The sequence below is a fragment of the Mixophyes fleayi genome, chromosome 4 (assembly GCF_038048845.1).
Source record: "Mixophyes fleayi isolate aMixFle1 chromosome 4, aMixFle1.hap1, whole genome shotgun sequence".
Lineage (NCBI taxonomy): Eukaryota > Metazoa > Chordata > Amphibia > Anura > Limnodynastidae > Mixophyes > Mixophyes fleayi.
Window position 1 is genome coordinate 1,377,491 of NC_134405.1, and position 18,113 is coordinate 1,395,603.

An 18,113-nucleotide genomic window follows, 5' to 3' on the forward strand; every position below is an offset into this window, starting at 1 on the left:
TAGCTTTTGAGTCGATTGTCCCATTACTTTTGGTCCCTTAAAAAGTGGGAGGTACATATAGAAACCGTTGTAATTCCTACACCGTTCACCTGATTTGGATGTAAATACCCTCAAATTAAAGCTGCAAGTTTGCAGTTAAAGGACATCTTGTTAGTTTCATTTTATTTGGTGTAGAGAGCCCAAAATATGAGAATTGTGCTGTTGTCCCAATAATTATGGACTTGACTGTATATATATTAATCTGTATGTGAAATAACAAATAATTGACGTGTAATTCTTCTAACAATGAAATGAACTAGTCTATTCATAGAAGAGTACATGCCCCAAACTCACCACCTTTAGTTACTACAGTTCCCGTCACCCAAAAATGGATAATAACTTAAATTAAGGCACTTAGTATATCCCTATCATGGGCATTTACACAGGGACATTTTTAGATTGTATTTTTATAGGAACTTGGCTCTCAGAGTCAGATGGATGTAACTTAGAAAAGGACATTTATGCCAGTGAAAGGTAACAAGCTTCTGTATTGGATAAATGCGCCAATCTTCTGAACAAGCATCTTAATCTGTGCTCCGACATGGTGGCATCTATGGGGGGTGAAATATTTGACATTTCTTATGGGAGCCGTTGTACCTGATCCTCCGGATGCTTCGTTCTGAGCCTCCGGACACATGATTTAACATAATCCAATTTCAGGGTAATTCTAGTTATGATCCCCCAATTCTCATAGTGCCAAATACAGAACATAACATACTAGAGCTTGTTGTCTAACGCTACTAATTCTAAGTTTATGGTCTTATTATATTTATCTCTATATATGATCTCATAATGTAATAAGTGATGAAATTCTGACCGTATATTATAAATCTCAGTAATAAAATTCGATCTATCCCCTAATTGTGTGTTTAATGACTTCTGCGGCACTAGGTACCAGAGGTATTATGGTAATACTGCTGTTCACTCTCTTTAGTTGTCACTTCCCAAAGGAGAGATGCCACTGCCCTGCCTGTCTGGAATGGTATGAGAGGAGGGGGACAGAGATTTGGGGGTTGTTAGGGAGCAAGAAATAAGAACCAGAAGGGGGGGGGGGGCAAAAGGTCATGAGAGGGGGGTAGGATGTACTCATCACATTAAGAAGTTGGGAAAAAGAATAAAGTGGGAACTGTGTGGTCCAAGGGAGTAACAATAGCCCCACGTCCTCCAGCAGGACAAGAGGGTTGATAAATGTGGGCCCTGGCCCCCTGGCTGTCAGTGGGTGATGTAGGTGCTCTCTCCCTGGTACCTTCCTCTAGGTTTTCTAACTCACCGCCTAGGCCTAGCTCAGTCCTCTTCCTCCTAGTATACAGGAGGTAGGTACACAGACAGGTGCCTCTTAAGATAAGTGTGTATGGTGCAGACACATGTGCATTACAATCTCCTAGAATACAGGGGGTAGTTACACAGACATGAATAACCAGAGCTGACACTCTAACTGATTAGGTCTCACACTCTCTGATTCTGTGCACCAAAGGTCATTCCATCTGCTCAGCTCTCACACCTATTCATGGTGTCTTACCCTACTCTCCCCCAGGCCAGGATACTCTCAGCTTGCACACCTGCCAGGATGTCTGAAGAAGTCTGGACAATGGATGAAATGCGTTGGTTAAAGTACATTGAACTAAATACATCTGTATACTCAGTACATCCAATGCTGTATTGAGAAACAGCATCTTCCATCTAACTGAAGTAAGAACCTCAGGTCACTGTACCCAGGAGGAACCAGGAGGAACCAGGAGGAACCAGGAGGACTGTACATTCCATCTGATTGGAGAATGAACATCTGGATTTCACACAGATGTAAGGGGATTAGACCGGAGGAGTGTCAGAGATACGTACATATCACCATATTCAAAGGGTGACTTCCTCATTCCATCTCCTGCCGTCTCTCCTTCACCAATTACAGAGACTTTGTCCAAAGATATTTGATGAAAAATACTTAATTTTTTCCTGATTTTTGCTCCATATTCCTTTATATATTTTAATATTTTTTTCTTTATTTGCTTTATGGACTCAAGATTTGTCTTACATTCACCTCTTGTTGCGCCATAGCTATAAATATATATATATATACTGTTTGTAAAGTCTAATTGGCAGCACGGCATTGGTACAGAGAGTGCAGCCTCCATCTCTGCCCATAGACACCTCATCTTACTGATATATGTACCCGGGTCACATCTTTTTATGGTCTCTGGTGATATAATGTTCTTTCCCACAAGGACTACACAGAACGTTCTGACCAACGCAGAGCAGTCCGGTCTCCAGCTGCTATACTACTAATACAGCCACCGTTATGATCTACACCCAGTGACTATAATGGGGAGTTTGTTGGATTATATGTCCGTCACACCATGGACTGACTACTCCCAATTCCTGTGTGATCCAGACAGTGGGTGACCAGTAAGAGGTCAATGTTCAAGGTCTTATGTGTAGAGCATCACCCAGGGTCCAAGATGGTCTATAACACCGTGTCTGGAGCCGTTCCTGAATCAATTTGCAAAGAATTTGATAAAATGTTGAGAAAAGAGATGATTCTTCATCACAAAAGGTCATAATTCTTCTAGTGCGGCCATTTTACGTATACTGTGTATGAGGACTAAATGCAGTCCCATTCATGAGATTATTACAAACCATGTATTCCCCAGTAAGTGCCAAGAGGTCATGCCTTGTGATGTAGCAGAGATATCTAATCTGTTTGTCCCTTCCAGGCCCGCAATCATTTCTAATAAGTACAAATGTCACTGTACTGCAATATGCATGTACCGACCCCTATGGTGTAAGAGTTGTTATTACTGGGAGTGGGACTAACACCATCTTTAAGGGGAAGAGGGCATGGAGTCCCAGGGTTTTGGAGACAGTTGGAGAATTCTAAGCTAACAGTTCAGGGTTCCAAATGACTCAAGATCAGTGTTAAACCGACGTAAGTTTGGTGTGAAGACTGAACGGGAGAGAAACAAGCGAGAGATGGTCTGAGATCTGAGAGAGCCATGAGGTTGGAGAGAAGAGCCAAGATGAAGAGATAGGAACATCTGAGGGTCCTAAGTCTGTGCTAGAGATATATAGAACAGAAGAGTGTCATCACAGAGCAGGTGTAGACCATGATAAGAGACCGCAACGTGTATCTGATCCCAAAGAGAGTGAGAACATGGTTACGTGCTCATGTGATGTCCATGTTATTAGAGTATGAAGACCCCTTTTCCACCAACTGGTGCACTCTTGGACTTTGCATGTTTATTGTGGATTTATAACATTACATTTAATTAGCTTTAAATATTGTATAATATGTGTATCTAACTAATACAGGTCCTCATTTTCCCAGCAGAATATTTTTCTAAAATAGACAGAAAAATTTAGAAAAGCTTCAATGAACCAGAGGGCAGCACAGCTCTATCTATTGGTAGATAATCACTTACTGGAGAGATGGATTTCTTCCTCCTCCTTATATTCCTTGTACTATAGATATCTTGTATCATTGTCAAAATTGTTCTCTGTATTCCGAGGTCTCTAAGTTTATAAGAGAGACGTGTAAGGCGTCTTATTCCACTATAAAGTGTTTGATTTCAGCTACTTCCATTTATTAAGACCTCTATTTGGCCCTGATGTTTATGGTGTATATATATATATATATACCTTAGTAGTTGACACAATTATTTATCAGTATTTTCATATACTGAGAGCTCGTTTGTGTTAACTCTTATTAGTAACAGGAATACATCGGAACATCAACGTGTGTGATGCTACTTTTTGCTTGTTGATGGCACAGAATTAGGCAGAAGTAAAACGGACATCTAAAAAATGTTAAAAGAAACTTAGAATAAATATGTACAGAAATTCAGACATATTCAAAGGAATATATAAAAAATAATAATAAAAAATCCTTAAGGTATATAGTAATTTAAGCTATAAGAAGAATAAGGAAGAAATCCAGTGACTGATTACGTACTGATAGTGGTAGATAGAGAAGATAGAGGTTTGTAGCGGATCAGTAACTGACACCAACTATACAGAAACTTCTACTCATCTCAGATATGACTTGAAGTGAGTATGATGGTTCTGAAGGGATAAGGGAAGTGGAGATATCAGCATTTGTGAGTGTTATTCATTGTCCTGGAGCCTCTGCCGGGTGACACGTGGGGGTAATTCCCAGGACACGGGATAGAGAGGTCCCAGGAATCAGATAGGACGTGCGGTTTGTATCCTGCTCTCCATCCATGTCAGTGCTCAATGTAATCTCTGCATTTCCCATAACACAAACAGGAAAGAAATCTAGTAGTTGTCAATGGATCTTTGGACAGAAGTTGATGTATAATGTATAACGGGAAGTTTCTAGGATCTGTCAGTGACTTCTTCTGAAATGGGTTAAATACAATACAGGGAATAACAGAGCGTAGCTGTAACTATATGTGTTTTATAACATATGGGATGTAGGGTTAGGGGTAGGGTTAGGGTAACCCTAACCCTACCCCTAACCCTCCCTATATGGGAGGTATATTTTATAACTAGAGCATTATCAGTACTGTAGCGTGTCCATACTGGGGGCGTTGAACGTGACACCGGGGTTTGGGCTGTGGACACCAGAAGTGTCCTGTATGGTCCTCAGTAGTTCCATGATGGTCTTCTGGCCACAGATAGTCTTCTGATGCGGAAATAAAAGAGATGAATAATTGTCATGCACAGAAGCTCTGCTTGTTGGGAGATAGTTATCGATAGACTATTATAATACAGAGGAGTCTGCAGCAAATAAATAATAATTGAATCAGAATACACCACTAGAACGAAGGGCTAATTCATGGAGGCCAATTAGGACGTCATTGTGGCACATTCACCTGAAATACCTTCAATTAATAGTAAAGAAAAGACCAACTATAAAGATATAACTTGTTATTAAAGATCGCCCCATAAGGTTGGACAGAAACAAGTTATTCTACCTGCCTCCATATACCTGCACTGTTTCCGCCTATTTGCGCCACCAGCGATATAGACACCGGAGGACTCGGAACCTTCATTGACTATTTGTTCTCAGACCTCACTGTCTGACTTCTGCATTGTTTGTTACCAGTGGTCTTGATACTATTTACCGCTTGGATTATATTGTATTTGACGATACATTTGGACATTGTTTCATTTTATTTAGCATTAGATCTATTGAGCCTAAGGACACTCCAATTACTATTAGAAATGTTCACTGACCCTGTGTTCTGGTTTTGGATCTGGATTAACTTCATGTTTTGTTTTTTGGTAAAACCGCCCTTGCGTGTATTTGTTTTGGCTTTGGATCCCTATTTTTCTCTAAAATCCCTATTTTTATGCTAAAATCACATAATTTTGCTTTTTTCCCCCCCTACATTATTATTTACCTTAATACCACTAATTTCAAGTCATTTGCAGACAATTTTGACCATCTCACAGGTCACAATATTATTTTCATACACTTTCAAACAAATACTGCAGAGCCCTGGCTGGATGGTAAGCGACAGAGCAATGACACAAACACACGGCAGTTCCTACCACATCTAGGACACATTGGGACACAGCAGTGGCAGAAAAGAAAAGTGGTGCAAGATGGAATTGTCCTTGGATCATGAAATCCCTTATGGTTCATATGATCGCTCCACCTGTTCCTTGGATAACTGTGGTAATTCTACAGCTAATACTTGGCAACGAGCGCTCACCCCCGGGATGTGTGCTTTTATCAGACCCAGACCAATCCAGGGTTCCAGACAATGCACTAAAAAGAGCCATTGAAATTCCCAGCAAAAAGCAAGTTCATCAGTGAGCTTCGAATCAGCCCCAATTCACAAAAAAATATAACAAAGTTAGGTACCTTTCATGTAAAGTGCAGATTACAAACACTTTGTGCAATACTGATGAAACAGCAGCTAGGTGGAAGGTAATACATACACACGTCTATTTATACATCCATGCTTACATTACTTCTGCAAGCAACGTTGTTCTTTGTTAATAAAACTGTTGTCTTTATACTGTTCAAAAAAATTAAAAATAACCCTCTACCATTCTTTGGATGTTCATAGTTGATAGTAGGCTCAGGTGGAGTTACAGCAGAGGTGTCACTAATTCTGGTCAATTATTGCAAAGTAGACAAGACCAGGGGGTAAATGTATCAAGCTGAGAGTTTTCCGGCGGGTTTGAAGAGTAGAGATGTTGCCTATAGGCAACCAATCAAATTCTAGCTATCACTTTGTAGAATGTATTAAATAAATGATAGCTAGAATCTGATTGGGTTTTCAAACCTGCTGGAAAATTCTCAGCTTGGTACATTTACCCCCAGATGTCAAAATGTTGTGCTGAGTCATCTGCATCATCAATGGGTGTTTAAGATTTTTGTAAAGCACACAACAGTATATAGCACATGTAGGTAAAATTGTCACACATTGGTATCTGAAAGGAAAAGTGGTGCAAGATGGAATTGTCCTTGGGATTATGTTGGATCTTAAAGGACATGTACACTTTAACAAACCAAGCACTTCAGCGACAAGGAGAGCCACTTTTGAGGCTGAAGTGCTTGGTTTTGGTCCCCACAAAACAAGGTAACAATGGCCTTAAGGCACCTAAGGAAACAATGCTGTTAATGAACTCTACTCTGACATCCTCAGCCTCATCCTCACCCTCATCAGTGTGTACATTATCCTCACACATTATTAGTTCATCACCGCTGAAATCCACCATTACAGAAGTCTCAGTATTTTGATGTAATTGGCGGGAGAGGTCTTCCTTGTGGAATTTGAAGTCCATTTTTATGAACATCATATTTTCCATGTTTTGAGGAAGTAGCCTCCTACGCTTACCGCTGACAAGGTTCCCGACTGTGCTGAAAGCTCTTTCCGAGTACACACTGGAGAGTGGGCATCTTAGGCAGTGCAAAGCGAGTTGGTACATGGGTCTCCAAATTCCCTTTTTTTCCTCCCAGTATGTAAAGGGACTGTCTGATGTGTCTATTTCTATGCTGTTGTTAAAATCCTCCACCATCCTTTGGATGTTGATAGTAGGATCAGGTGGAGTTACGGCAGAGGTTTCACGCTTTTTTGGTCAAATCTTTTAGACCAGAGAAGATGTCAAAATGTTGTGCTGAGTCATCTGCATCATCCCTGGGTCTCTTGGGAAAGCTAAGTTTTTCCCTAGCAGCAGTTGTTTGAGAAACTGAAGGAGGAGATGCTGTCCTGTCACGTAACACTGGAGCTGTCATCTTGCTCACCTGGAGCTCCTTGCATCTCTTCAGATCTGGGTCAGTTGGAAATAAAGAGAAGACATAGCTCTTAAACCGAGGATCATACACAGTCGCCAAAATGTAGTGATCCTGGCGAAGTGAATAAAGTACTTGATCTACAAGTCCGATATACTTAGCAGAATTGCTTTGTTTAATCTCCTCCCTCAGTTTCTCAAGCTGCTTTTCCATAAGTCTAATTAAGGGAATAACTTGACTGAAGCTCGCAGTGTCTGAACTCAATTCACAGATGACTACTTTGAATGATTTCAGCATCTTGCACGTATTCTCCACTGCGCTTGAGTAAAAAACATCCCCCTTTCCCAATGTCATGGCTTGTGGAGTAAGCGTGGATGACTTTTTGCTGTTAGTCCACCCGCAGAAGCATATACAGTGTGGAATTCCACCTTGTCACCACCTCTTGCTTTAGTTGGTGGCAGGACAAATGAAATTGTTCTTGTAGTTGCTGCAATCTCCTTCATGCTGAATCCAAATGCCAGAAATTTCCAGATATTTTACGGGCCACCGACAACATCTCCTGCACGTCCCTGTCATTTTTTTAAAAAGATCTACCCCCAGCAGCAGGAGCAGCAGCAGTGGACCTAACATACAAGAATTCTTCTGAGGAGTCCAGGATAGTGGGGGAGTCATCTCGCATTAGCAACTTGGATGTAGGACTAACTCCCATCACTTGTGAGGATATTGATGATGAAGGTGTTGGGGGTGTAGATTGCAGGTGCTGGGATGTAGATGAGAGAAGGGAGGTAGCTGATGCTGGACTGCTTGTTGTTATTGTTTTAGCATAAGTTTCAGATTTTCCCAACAGTTGGGAAAAGGCCCAGGCATAACAATGGCCTTCTTCTTATCACGTGCCAGAACTGCTGAAGTCTTTGTTTGAAAATGTATGAAAATAATAATGTGACCTTTGAGGTGGTCAAAATTGACTGCAAATGATTTGAAATTAGTGTTATTGAGGTTAATAATAATGTACGGGGAAAAAAAGCAAGAATATGTGATTTTAGCATATTTTAGCAATTTTTCTAAAAAATACAGATCCAAAATCAGAACACACGAGGGCGGTTTTGCCAAAACCAAAACCAAAACACAAAGCTAATCCAGATCCAAAATCAAAACCAAAACCAGTTCATGGGGGTCAGTGAGCATCTCTAATTATAACTCTATATGCCACTTATTAGGGTGACAACATTGGTCACAGCTGCTTATATATAATAAGATCTTTATACAGCACTGAGCAAGATCATACTTACCAACTCCCGGAAACTTGTTTCCGGGAGAGGGGGCGTGACTGGAGGGCGGGAGGAGGCGGGACGAGGCCAAACGCGTCATTTTGGCCTCGTTCCGCCCCCTCCCTCCCTCCAAAATGGCGTGATTCACCGAGAATCGCGTCAAATGACGCGATTTCCGGTGTGAGATTGGGATGCGGGAGAAATGCCAGCTTGCCCGAGAGCCCGGGAGACTGACCCGAATTTCGGGAGTCTCCCGGACTTTCCGGGAGAGTTGGCATGTATGAGCAAGATTTATACAAGAACACACTGCATCTGCTAGGATAAATTAGTATGAGTATATATTGCTAATATATTAGTACTACAGTATTACATAGTGCAACCAGCCTTTTTACATTACAGCCTCCTAAAAATGTTTATATAAAGAACAATTTTTTCCTAAATACTCAATATACTCATTATTATACATATAGGGAAGATGGGTCCCCTGGTGGGCGGGGCATTGAGTATGGCCGTATTTTAGACAGTCTCCAGTATCTGAACCCATCACCATCACACTCATTTTGGCCTTTTTGTAGCCATAGTGTCCAGGCCTACAGGCTAGAGCACAGATTGGGAACCGTTTCCTGCTATTTACAGACCTGGAGAAGACTTTATATCCCCGGTGTCCGGCCTCGTTGGCGACGTCTAACTATCCCGCTTTCCGCCAAACCATCGGCATCTGGGAAGTGGCTGCTGGTGCCCGAGTTGCCACCCTTGAGACACTCACTATATCTATTGTGGCAATCAATACTCCGTCTTAACAAAATCTAACGCCGTTGCTGCTCCTTACCTCCGAGTTCCTGGGTGGCGACCCAGTCAATATCTGCACAGTCGAGGCCGCAGTACTCTGCGCATCGTCCTGTTCACAATTGTGGCCGAAGTGCTGAAAACCGCAGCCACGGTGTCGGCATATTGAGAGAGGCACGCAGGGACCATACCAGATGGCAGCCTGGGCACGCAAGTGATCACACAGCCCACGGAGTGCCACTAACCACTGGGTAAAGCTGGCGGACGGGCACTCGTATAAGTTACTACTGACCAGAACCACAACACGCCCACTGCTCCCTTCACAGACTTATATCTGTACAGTCGCAGAGTCAGCCATCCGTACAGGTTTCAAACTGAGGATGATCAGTACCCCCCCCATGAATCAGCCCGGAGATAGGGTGTTGGCATTACCAGCAGTGGGATTCTACATGCAGCTAGGACCCTACTGAAGCAAGGTCCATATCAATATATAATATACTCTAATAACTGCTACCGCTTATTATCTGGCGAAACAAGGGATAGGAGATATTATTATTAATATTATTATTATTATTATTACCATTTATTTATATAGCGCCACTAATTCCACAGCGCTGTACAGAGAACTCATTCACATCAGTCCCTGCCCCATTGGGGCTTTACAGTCTAAATTCCCTAACATACAGACAGACAGACAGACAGAGAGACAGACAGACAGACAGAGAGACAGACAGACAGACAGACAGAGAGACAGACAGACAGACAGACAGAGAGACAGACAGACAGACAGACAGACAGACAGACAGACTGACTAGGATTAATCTTGATAGCAGACAATTATTTAATCTGATCCTGACAAGAGGAGACATGTTCCAGCATTTATAAGACACCTCACCAACTCCTGCTCACCTTTGCTTTAATATCTTTAATGTTAGTGTCAGTAACCAGCTGGAGGTGTCCTTTGATTGACACGGTTGGAGTAAGAGTTTGTTTTGGCTGATTTCTGTGTCTTTAGTTACTTTCATCTAAAATTGACAGCACGCTGCCACCTGGTGGCCCTACTTGTGTATTACATCTGAGTATTGTAGAGATATTTAATTGCATTAATAGAATTGAGAGAATTTCAGATTATTACCTGTTGCCTTATGACATAATTCTGTAATGTAAATGTCATCTCCTTTTAGTGAGAAGATAATGTAAACATTTACTTCGTTGGCATTGATCATTTAGGCACAGTACTCTGACCAGGGATTCCAATCACCCTTTGTACTGTCCATTTAATGGGCAAATTCTTATACAAACAAACAAAAGACACAAGTGTTCCCAAAAGTCCCCTATCTACTATGGGTAAACCAAGATCACAAACTAATAACCCAATACCTTCTCTCCCGTCCCCTCCATCTCCTGACTCAGATCAGTCTGTAAACCCAAGCCCCTCTGGGGTACCCCCGCAGAACATAACTCCTTCCATATCAGCAATGGAATTATCGGCCATGTTTATGCCCCAGATTGACGAGCAGTCCCAGGCCGTACACACCATGGGTGAAAATACCTTGTCAAAAATTCAGCCAATACAACTTGTATTGCTGAGCTGGAACAGAGAACCCGTGACCTAGAAGACAGTAATGTGTCTCGGAGTACCATGATGGATCGCTGTTCACAAACCCTACAGCAGTTAGCAGATAAGATCGACGATCTGGAGAACAGGAATCGGAGAAACAATCTCCACTTCATAGGTATACCAGAGTCAGTGATAGGTTCCCAACTCACCCAATATCTAAGTGTCCTCATCACGCTGGCGCCAGAGCTCGAAGAGACAATAGACAAGCCCCAAATCGAGAGGGCCCATAGAATAGGCCACGACAGAGAGGGTGACAAGCCCAGACCCCGCCCTGTTATAGCCAGATTTCTGGATAATAAAGCTAAAGAGACAATACTAGGGGCCTACAGAAAACAAGGGTCATTGATCATTGGAGGTAAAAAAATCTTAATTTTCCAAGCGTTTCAGTCATGGTCTCACAGAAAAGAAGAAGTTCTCAGCTGTTTGCAAACACTTTATAGACAACAACAAGTGTTTTTATTACTTCTCCTGGCCAAGCTCAGAGTCACTGAGAAGGACCAAACCTACTGTTTGATGACCCGGCGGAAGCCGCTAAATATTTCCCACACAAATCACCACCCCAGGAGACCCAGGGTGAGGATAGATTACACCCCCCAGCACTGGGGCAACAAATCATTAATATGTCTAATTACACAATGCCTCAGGGGAATGATTAGTTCTACCAGTTTGGTGCCTGTTCAATGTTAGGTTTATTATACAATCGATTTCTATTACATTTCTTCTCGTTATGGTTTTACTGTATGTAACATATATATGAAAACGTTAATATCTTTGGGGATGGATCCCGACTACGTGTCCTGGACTTTCCCCTGCTTGTTATTGGTAAAGAGAAAAAATAGAAGAGGGTGGATGAAGATTGTTCGGACAGTAATATATTCATTTCTTTTGACATGTACAGTATAATATAAAAACAAATCCAGGGAGTGGCTGTGTTGTTCGGGAGGAATATACCCTACAATATTTCTGAAAGGATCCGCCCTACTACGGGCGATGAAGTCCACTCCCTCATTCTTTCTTCTCCCCCTTCTACCTGTCACCTGGATCCCATCCCCTCTCACCTTCTTCGCTCCTTCTCCCCCACCATCTGCGCTTACTTAGCTCACCTCTTCAACCTGTCTCTCTCCACTGGTACTGTCCCCTCTTCCTTCAAACATGCCCTCATCTCTCCCATTCTAAAAAAACCTAATCTCGATCCCACCACACTCGCCAACTACCGCCCCATTTCTCTTCTCCCCTATGCCTCTAAACTTCTCGAGCGTATTGTTTGCAATCGGCTCACCTGTCACCTCTCTGACAATTCCCTCCTTGACCCTCTTCAATCTGGCTTCCGCCCCCTCCACTCTACTGAAACTGCCCTGACCAATGTAACAAATGATCTCCTCTCTGCTAAATCCAGGGGTCACTTCTCCCTGCTCATCCTCCTGGACCTATCCGCAGCCTTTGACACCGTGGACCACCCCCTCCTCTTGCAGACACTTCACTCTCTCGGTCTCTCTGGCTCTGTCCTTACATGGTTCACCTCCTATCTCGCCAACCGCTCTTTCTCTGTAACTATGTCCGGTTCATCCTCCCCCCCCTCTGCCCTCCCTGTTGGAGTCCCTCAGGGCTCTGTTCTTGGCCCTCTACTCTTCTCACTCTATACTTCCTCTCTTGGTGCTCTCATCACCTCATTCGGCCTTCAGTATCACCTATACGCCGATGATATTCAACTTTACATCTCTTCTCCTGATCTTTCCTCTCCTCTCCTCTCCCGTGTATCTGACTGCCTCTCTGCCATCTCCTCTTGGATGTCCTCTCGCTTTCTCAAAATTAACATTGAAAAAACTGAACTTATTGTTTTCCCTCCGTCCAAGTCCTTATCCCATCTGGATCTCTCCATCACTATTAACAACTCCACCATTTCCTCCGTCCCCCAACTACGCTGCCTGGGCGTTACCCTCGACTCCTCCCTCTCTTTTACCCCCCACATTCAATCTCTTGCGCAATCCTGTCGCTTTCAACTTCGTAACATTGCCCGCATCCGGCCCTTCCTATCTAATGAAGCAACCAAAACTATTATCCACGCGCTCATCATTTCCCGGCTGGACTATTGCAATCTTCTCCTCACCGGCCTCCCCCGCTCTCGCCTTGCCCCCCTTCGTTCTATACTTAATGCGGCGGCGAGGCTTATCTTCCTTTCTCGCCGCTCCTCTTCTGCCTCCCCTCTCTGCCTTGCCCTTCACTGGCTCCCCTTCCCCTATCGAATTCTTTTCAAACTTCTTACCCTCACCTACAAGGCCCTCTCCCAGTCTACTGCACCTTACATCTCCAATCTCCTCTCCATCCACACACCCGCCCGTTCCCTGCGCTCGGCCAATGACCGTCGCCTCTCCTCCACTCTAATAACCTCATCCCACTCCAGAATTCAAGACTTCTCCCGAGCTGCCCCCTTGCACTGGAATGACCTCCCTCGCTCCATCCGTCTATCCCCTAACTTGTGCTCCTTCAAACGGGCACTCAAAACTCATCTCTTCCTCAAGGCTTACCAGCCCTCCACTTAACCCTCTTTCCATGCTCGCTCTCATCTCCTAGATCCTCCTTTGAAAAGGGTGCGCTTGCTCCCCTCCTCTGACTCCCTCTGTGCCTACTGTCTGTTGCCCTCCCTTTAGGATGTAAGCTCAAATGAGCAGGGCCCTTCTCCCTCCTGTCTCTCTACCTTCTCTTCTGCTCCAACCTCAATATTCTCGATTTTCCTGGAGCATCTGAAGTCTCGGTATTATTCGTTTATTGTTCTGTACTGTTATTCCCTGTACTGTCCATTGTTTGTACTGTGTTCGGCGCTGCGGAAACCTTGTGGCGCCTTATAAATAAATAATAATAATAATAATAATAATAATAATAATAATAAAAGGATCATAGATCCAAATGGTATATATATATATATTACTGGACGCTCAGATTGGTGATCAGAAATATACGCTATTAAATATCTACGCCCTCAACTCGAATCAAAAATAATTCTTTAGTTTCATGTGCCAACTTCTTGCAACTAGGGAAACACTTAACTTAATTATAGGTGGAGATTTTAACGTGGTTGACGACCCGCTAATAGATAAAAGCCCTGTCCCTCAAAACATCCAGTCTGAGATGTGGACCCAAATTTCCACCCTAAAAGTAACGCACGGCCTCTCTGACCCATGGAGATTATTAAATCCTTCAGACAAATCTTTTACTTTCCATTCGGGGGTCCATGACTCATTGTCCAGGATGATTACATCCTACTAGCTGACTCTCTGATAACAGAAACTGCTAAGACCGATATTGGATCAATACTCATACCTGATCATGCCCCGGTCTTTGTATCGCTCTGTCTCCCATTGGACGGTCAATGAGATTTCACATGGCGCTTTCCATCCTATCTATACGCATAAGACGACTTTAAACAACAGCTTCAACATCACTGGACTATGTAGACAATAGCAAATACCATTTTGACAATCCATTGCTATTCTGGGAGGCTTCCAAAGCAGTGATACAGGGGAATATAATAACATATCTGGCTAATTGAAAAAGGGAAACCAATAAAACTTATCAATCCTTAGCAAAAGCTATGAAAACTCAATATAATGCTTATCTCGCTAATCCTAATGACTCCACATTAGATATCTACAAACATGCAAAACTCACATTAGAAAACTTCTTGTTAGCTAAAGGCCAGTCTAAGATAAATATTACAGATGGGGAAATAGAGCTGACAGACTTCTGTCAAACATGTCTCAACCTTTTAGACGGAGAAGCCACATAGTAGCAATTAAAACAATGGACTTTCATGTACCCCTACCCAAGTCTACAGATATAGGGGACGCTTTCCTTAAATATTACCAGACACTATATACAGCCATCCCACCAAACAACTCCCTTTTAAACAACTTATTACAAGAAGCCAACTTACCAAAACTCTGCTCTAGTCATCAAGACTTATTGAATTCTGATATCTCTTCACAAGAGATCTCAGATATTATTTCAGAATTGAAGCTCCACAAATCCCCTGTCCCTGATGGATATTCGGGTGAATATTATAAACTCCTGAAAGTAGAATTGGCTCCAACCCTGCTGGAACATTACTGCCCTATTCACCGTCACCGTCCCCACTACCCATCTTTGAACCGGGCATACACTACTCTTATTCCAAAGCCAAACAAGGACAATATGTTACTGTCTTCCTATTGTCCAATTATATTATTACATTTTAACTTTAACATCCTTTCTCGCATCATGGCCCAACAAATTCAAAATATTCTGCCTTCCCTGCTAACCTCGCACCAATTAGGTTTTGTCCATGGCCCTTATTCGGTATCCGCACCGTTATAGCCTCCATAATAGTTTCCTCCCACACCACCGGCACATCCAATGTACTTATCAGTCTAGAAGCCCACACGGCATTTGACACAGTGTTGTGGTCCTTTTTGTCAGCAATACTGGATGACAGGGAATTTGGAGCAGACTTCACAGCACTGATTAATTATTTTTATGACACCCCATCAACTTCTTTAATAATCAACACACTAATAGGGGATCCGTTGGTGATGACGAGGGGCACTCAACAGGGATGTCCGATTTGCCCCCAACTATTCAACCTCTCATTAGATCCTATGCTGAGAGCTATTCAACAGTGGCCTCAGCTGAAGGGTCTACACATTGCATGGAGTGCACCAAAATCACAGCATGTGCAGACGATATTCTGCTCCATATTTTGAACCCAGAGGTGTGTCTGGGCCCCTAATGTGGAAATAATCGAGAAGTTTGGTTCAGTTTCAGGCTTTGAGGTAAATCTTGAAAAATCAACAGCGATCTCTCTGAGACAGGGTCCAGTAAAATCTAGGTGGGCTCAGGCCCTTTCGTAGCAATGGGCTAGTTACTCAATGCCACACCTGGGTGTCCAGCTCCCGCAGAACATGGCCACTCTCTACACTCTGAATATTGGTAAAGCCATAGCTGACATGCTATCAGGATGGGAGAGGTTTAATCTCTCTTATCTGGGTAGGGCTAACTAACCTCTCGCAAATGATAATATTTCCTAGGCTGCTGTACCCTCTGCAAACATTTTATTATTAATATTATTATTTTTTATTTATAGGGCGCCACAAAGTATCCGTAGCGCCGTACAAGGACAAACAATGGCACAGTACAAGGTGAAACAGCACAGTACAAGTAACAGTAAGCACTATAACTCTGGGGGCTCAGGCATAGCATGAAAGAGAGGGAGGGAGGGGAAAAGTGAGTATAGGCAGGTAACTATGGCCCAAGAGGGTGGGCACGGATGACAGGTTGAGAGTCAGGTCAAACAGGTCAAACATCGTCACTCTTACTGACACATAAAGACGCTCAACATATCAATTACTTATTCCGATCATTTATATGGAGAAAGAAGCGTACCCGAATAAGTCTTATTAAACTCCAGCAACCCAAAACAAACGGAGGTATAAACTTTCCTGATATAGTAAACTACAGCCAGGCGGCACAATTGCGTTTTCTGAGAGACTGGTTAATGGATCAGAGCACTTACACCAATCTGGAGGTAGATAAACAGCTTCTCCCGGAGGTTCATATCACGGCATGACCAAGAACTACCTTCCTATGTCCTTGATGATCCCCTTATCACCTCAGTCAGGAAAATCTGGCATATTTTAAGAAACAATAGAAGAATGGAATCGCGCTCTCTTCCTAAGATGTTCCCAGAGCTGCACCAACTGCACTAGGTGATTGTGCGTGAAAAAATCCAATGATTATCGCTACCTTTAAAAAATACTTCTGTTGCTCCAGGCTTTCAGCCGCGCGGCAGTCCTGGAAGTGAGCCTGAGTCAGTCTGCGTGACAGCTGGACGCAAGCTGATGTTACTAACCGCTTGATCCACGCTTCCCGTCGATGGTGTTGAGACCATTGACGTATGGTGGGCGTGTGTCCAACGCGTTTCGTCCCAATTGGGACTTTCTCAAGGGTTTAGATGAGCGTCTGTAGGTTGATGATTTAAATAGGGAATGGATAAAGGTGATAGGTTCTTTTGGCCATATATGTCCATAACTGGCAATTTGTATAGGCGGGAGGTCTGACAGTTAGTAATACCGGTCTGATTAGATAATTCCTACATTTGATTTAAACAAGCCATAATAAATAAACTAATAAATTATGAGAACAATAGATAAAAATTGGCATTAAACACTGACAATAAAACTTATAAAATCTGCTGTTTCATTGTGGTTTACATCAGTTTTGTAAAGAACACATTTAAAGTAATTACTAATATAACGGGCAGATTCTTGAATTGCAAACTGTGGTTGACATCAGGACCATGTTTCCAGGTAATAACACATGTTTGTATAGTAAACAGGTTATAGGATACACTTAAAGGATTGTATCAATATAAAGACACCACTGATTAAAGTGGACCTACGTAATCTATGCGAGTATTCTCATCTCTCAATACTGATCCTGGTGATTATATATTTGCAAATCTTTTGCAATAATGTGTAAAACTGGGTATCAAGTGCGTACTTTGCATATAGATAGTTGCCCCATACTGAAGAACATTAGGGGCCCATTTACAGCGATAGCTCGTTGTATTGATGAAAATTGCGATGTATATCAGCTTCACTAAAGATATGGTGTGCATGAGTAACATGGGTATAACTGGGAGGGGTTAGTCCTACAGTACCGGGTATTCACAGGTAGTCCCCTATCCTGCTACTTACCTGGCCCTCTCTGCTTGGCTTCCAAGGTCAGCTGAGATTGGGCATAACCAGAAAGGTATGACTGTAGGTTAATCAATCCTTCCCTCCTCTCATGATATGTTTATTCCACCAATACCCAATATCATTAAGGATGCATCGCTCTATTCTACATGGGTGTGGCGCCTCTGGTGTTCAAATAGAAAGATCAAACTCAATATTCAAACTTTTTGGTGCCAATGTTTTCAAATGTTTTCTTTTTTGTTCAGATATTGTGCCAGATTACCCCCTCTCCAATTTTTTGTAACCTTCTTGATTCCTATAAATGACGTACCTTCACATTCTCAGTTGTGTGTATCTTTAAAATGTTTTGATACGTGATGATTCTCAAACCAAATCCTAATGTTCCTTAGATGTTCTCTAATTCTCTCTTTTAGTTTCCTGATGGTTCTTCCTCCGTACTGCTTTCCACAGTTACATTGTAATAAATAAAT

At 42.6% G+C, this 18,113-nt stretch overlaps 1 pseudogene; it reads right to left on the reverse strand.

Moving 5' to 3' along the window:
* Nucleotides 1-17,594: 17,594 nt before the first annotated feature.
* Nucleotides 17,595-17,712, reverse strand: LOC142155282 (5S ribosomal RNA; annotated as a pseudogene).
* Nucleotides 17,713-18,113: the final 401 nt, after the last annotated feature.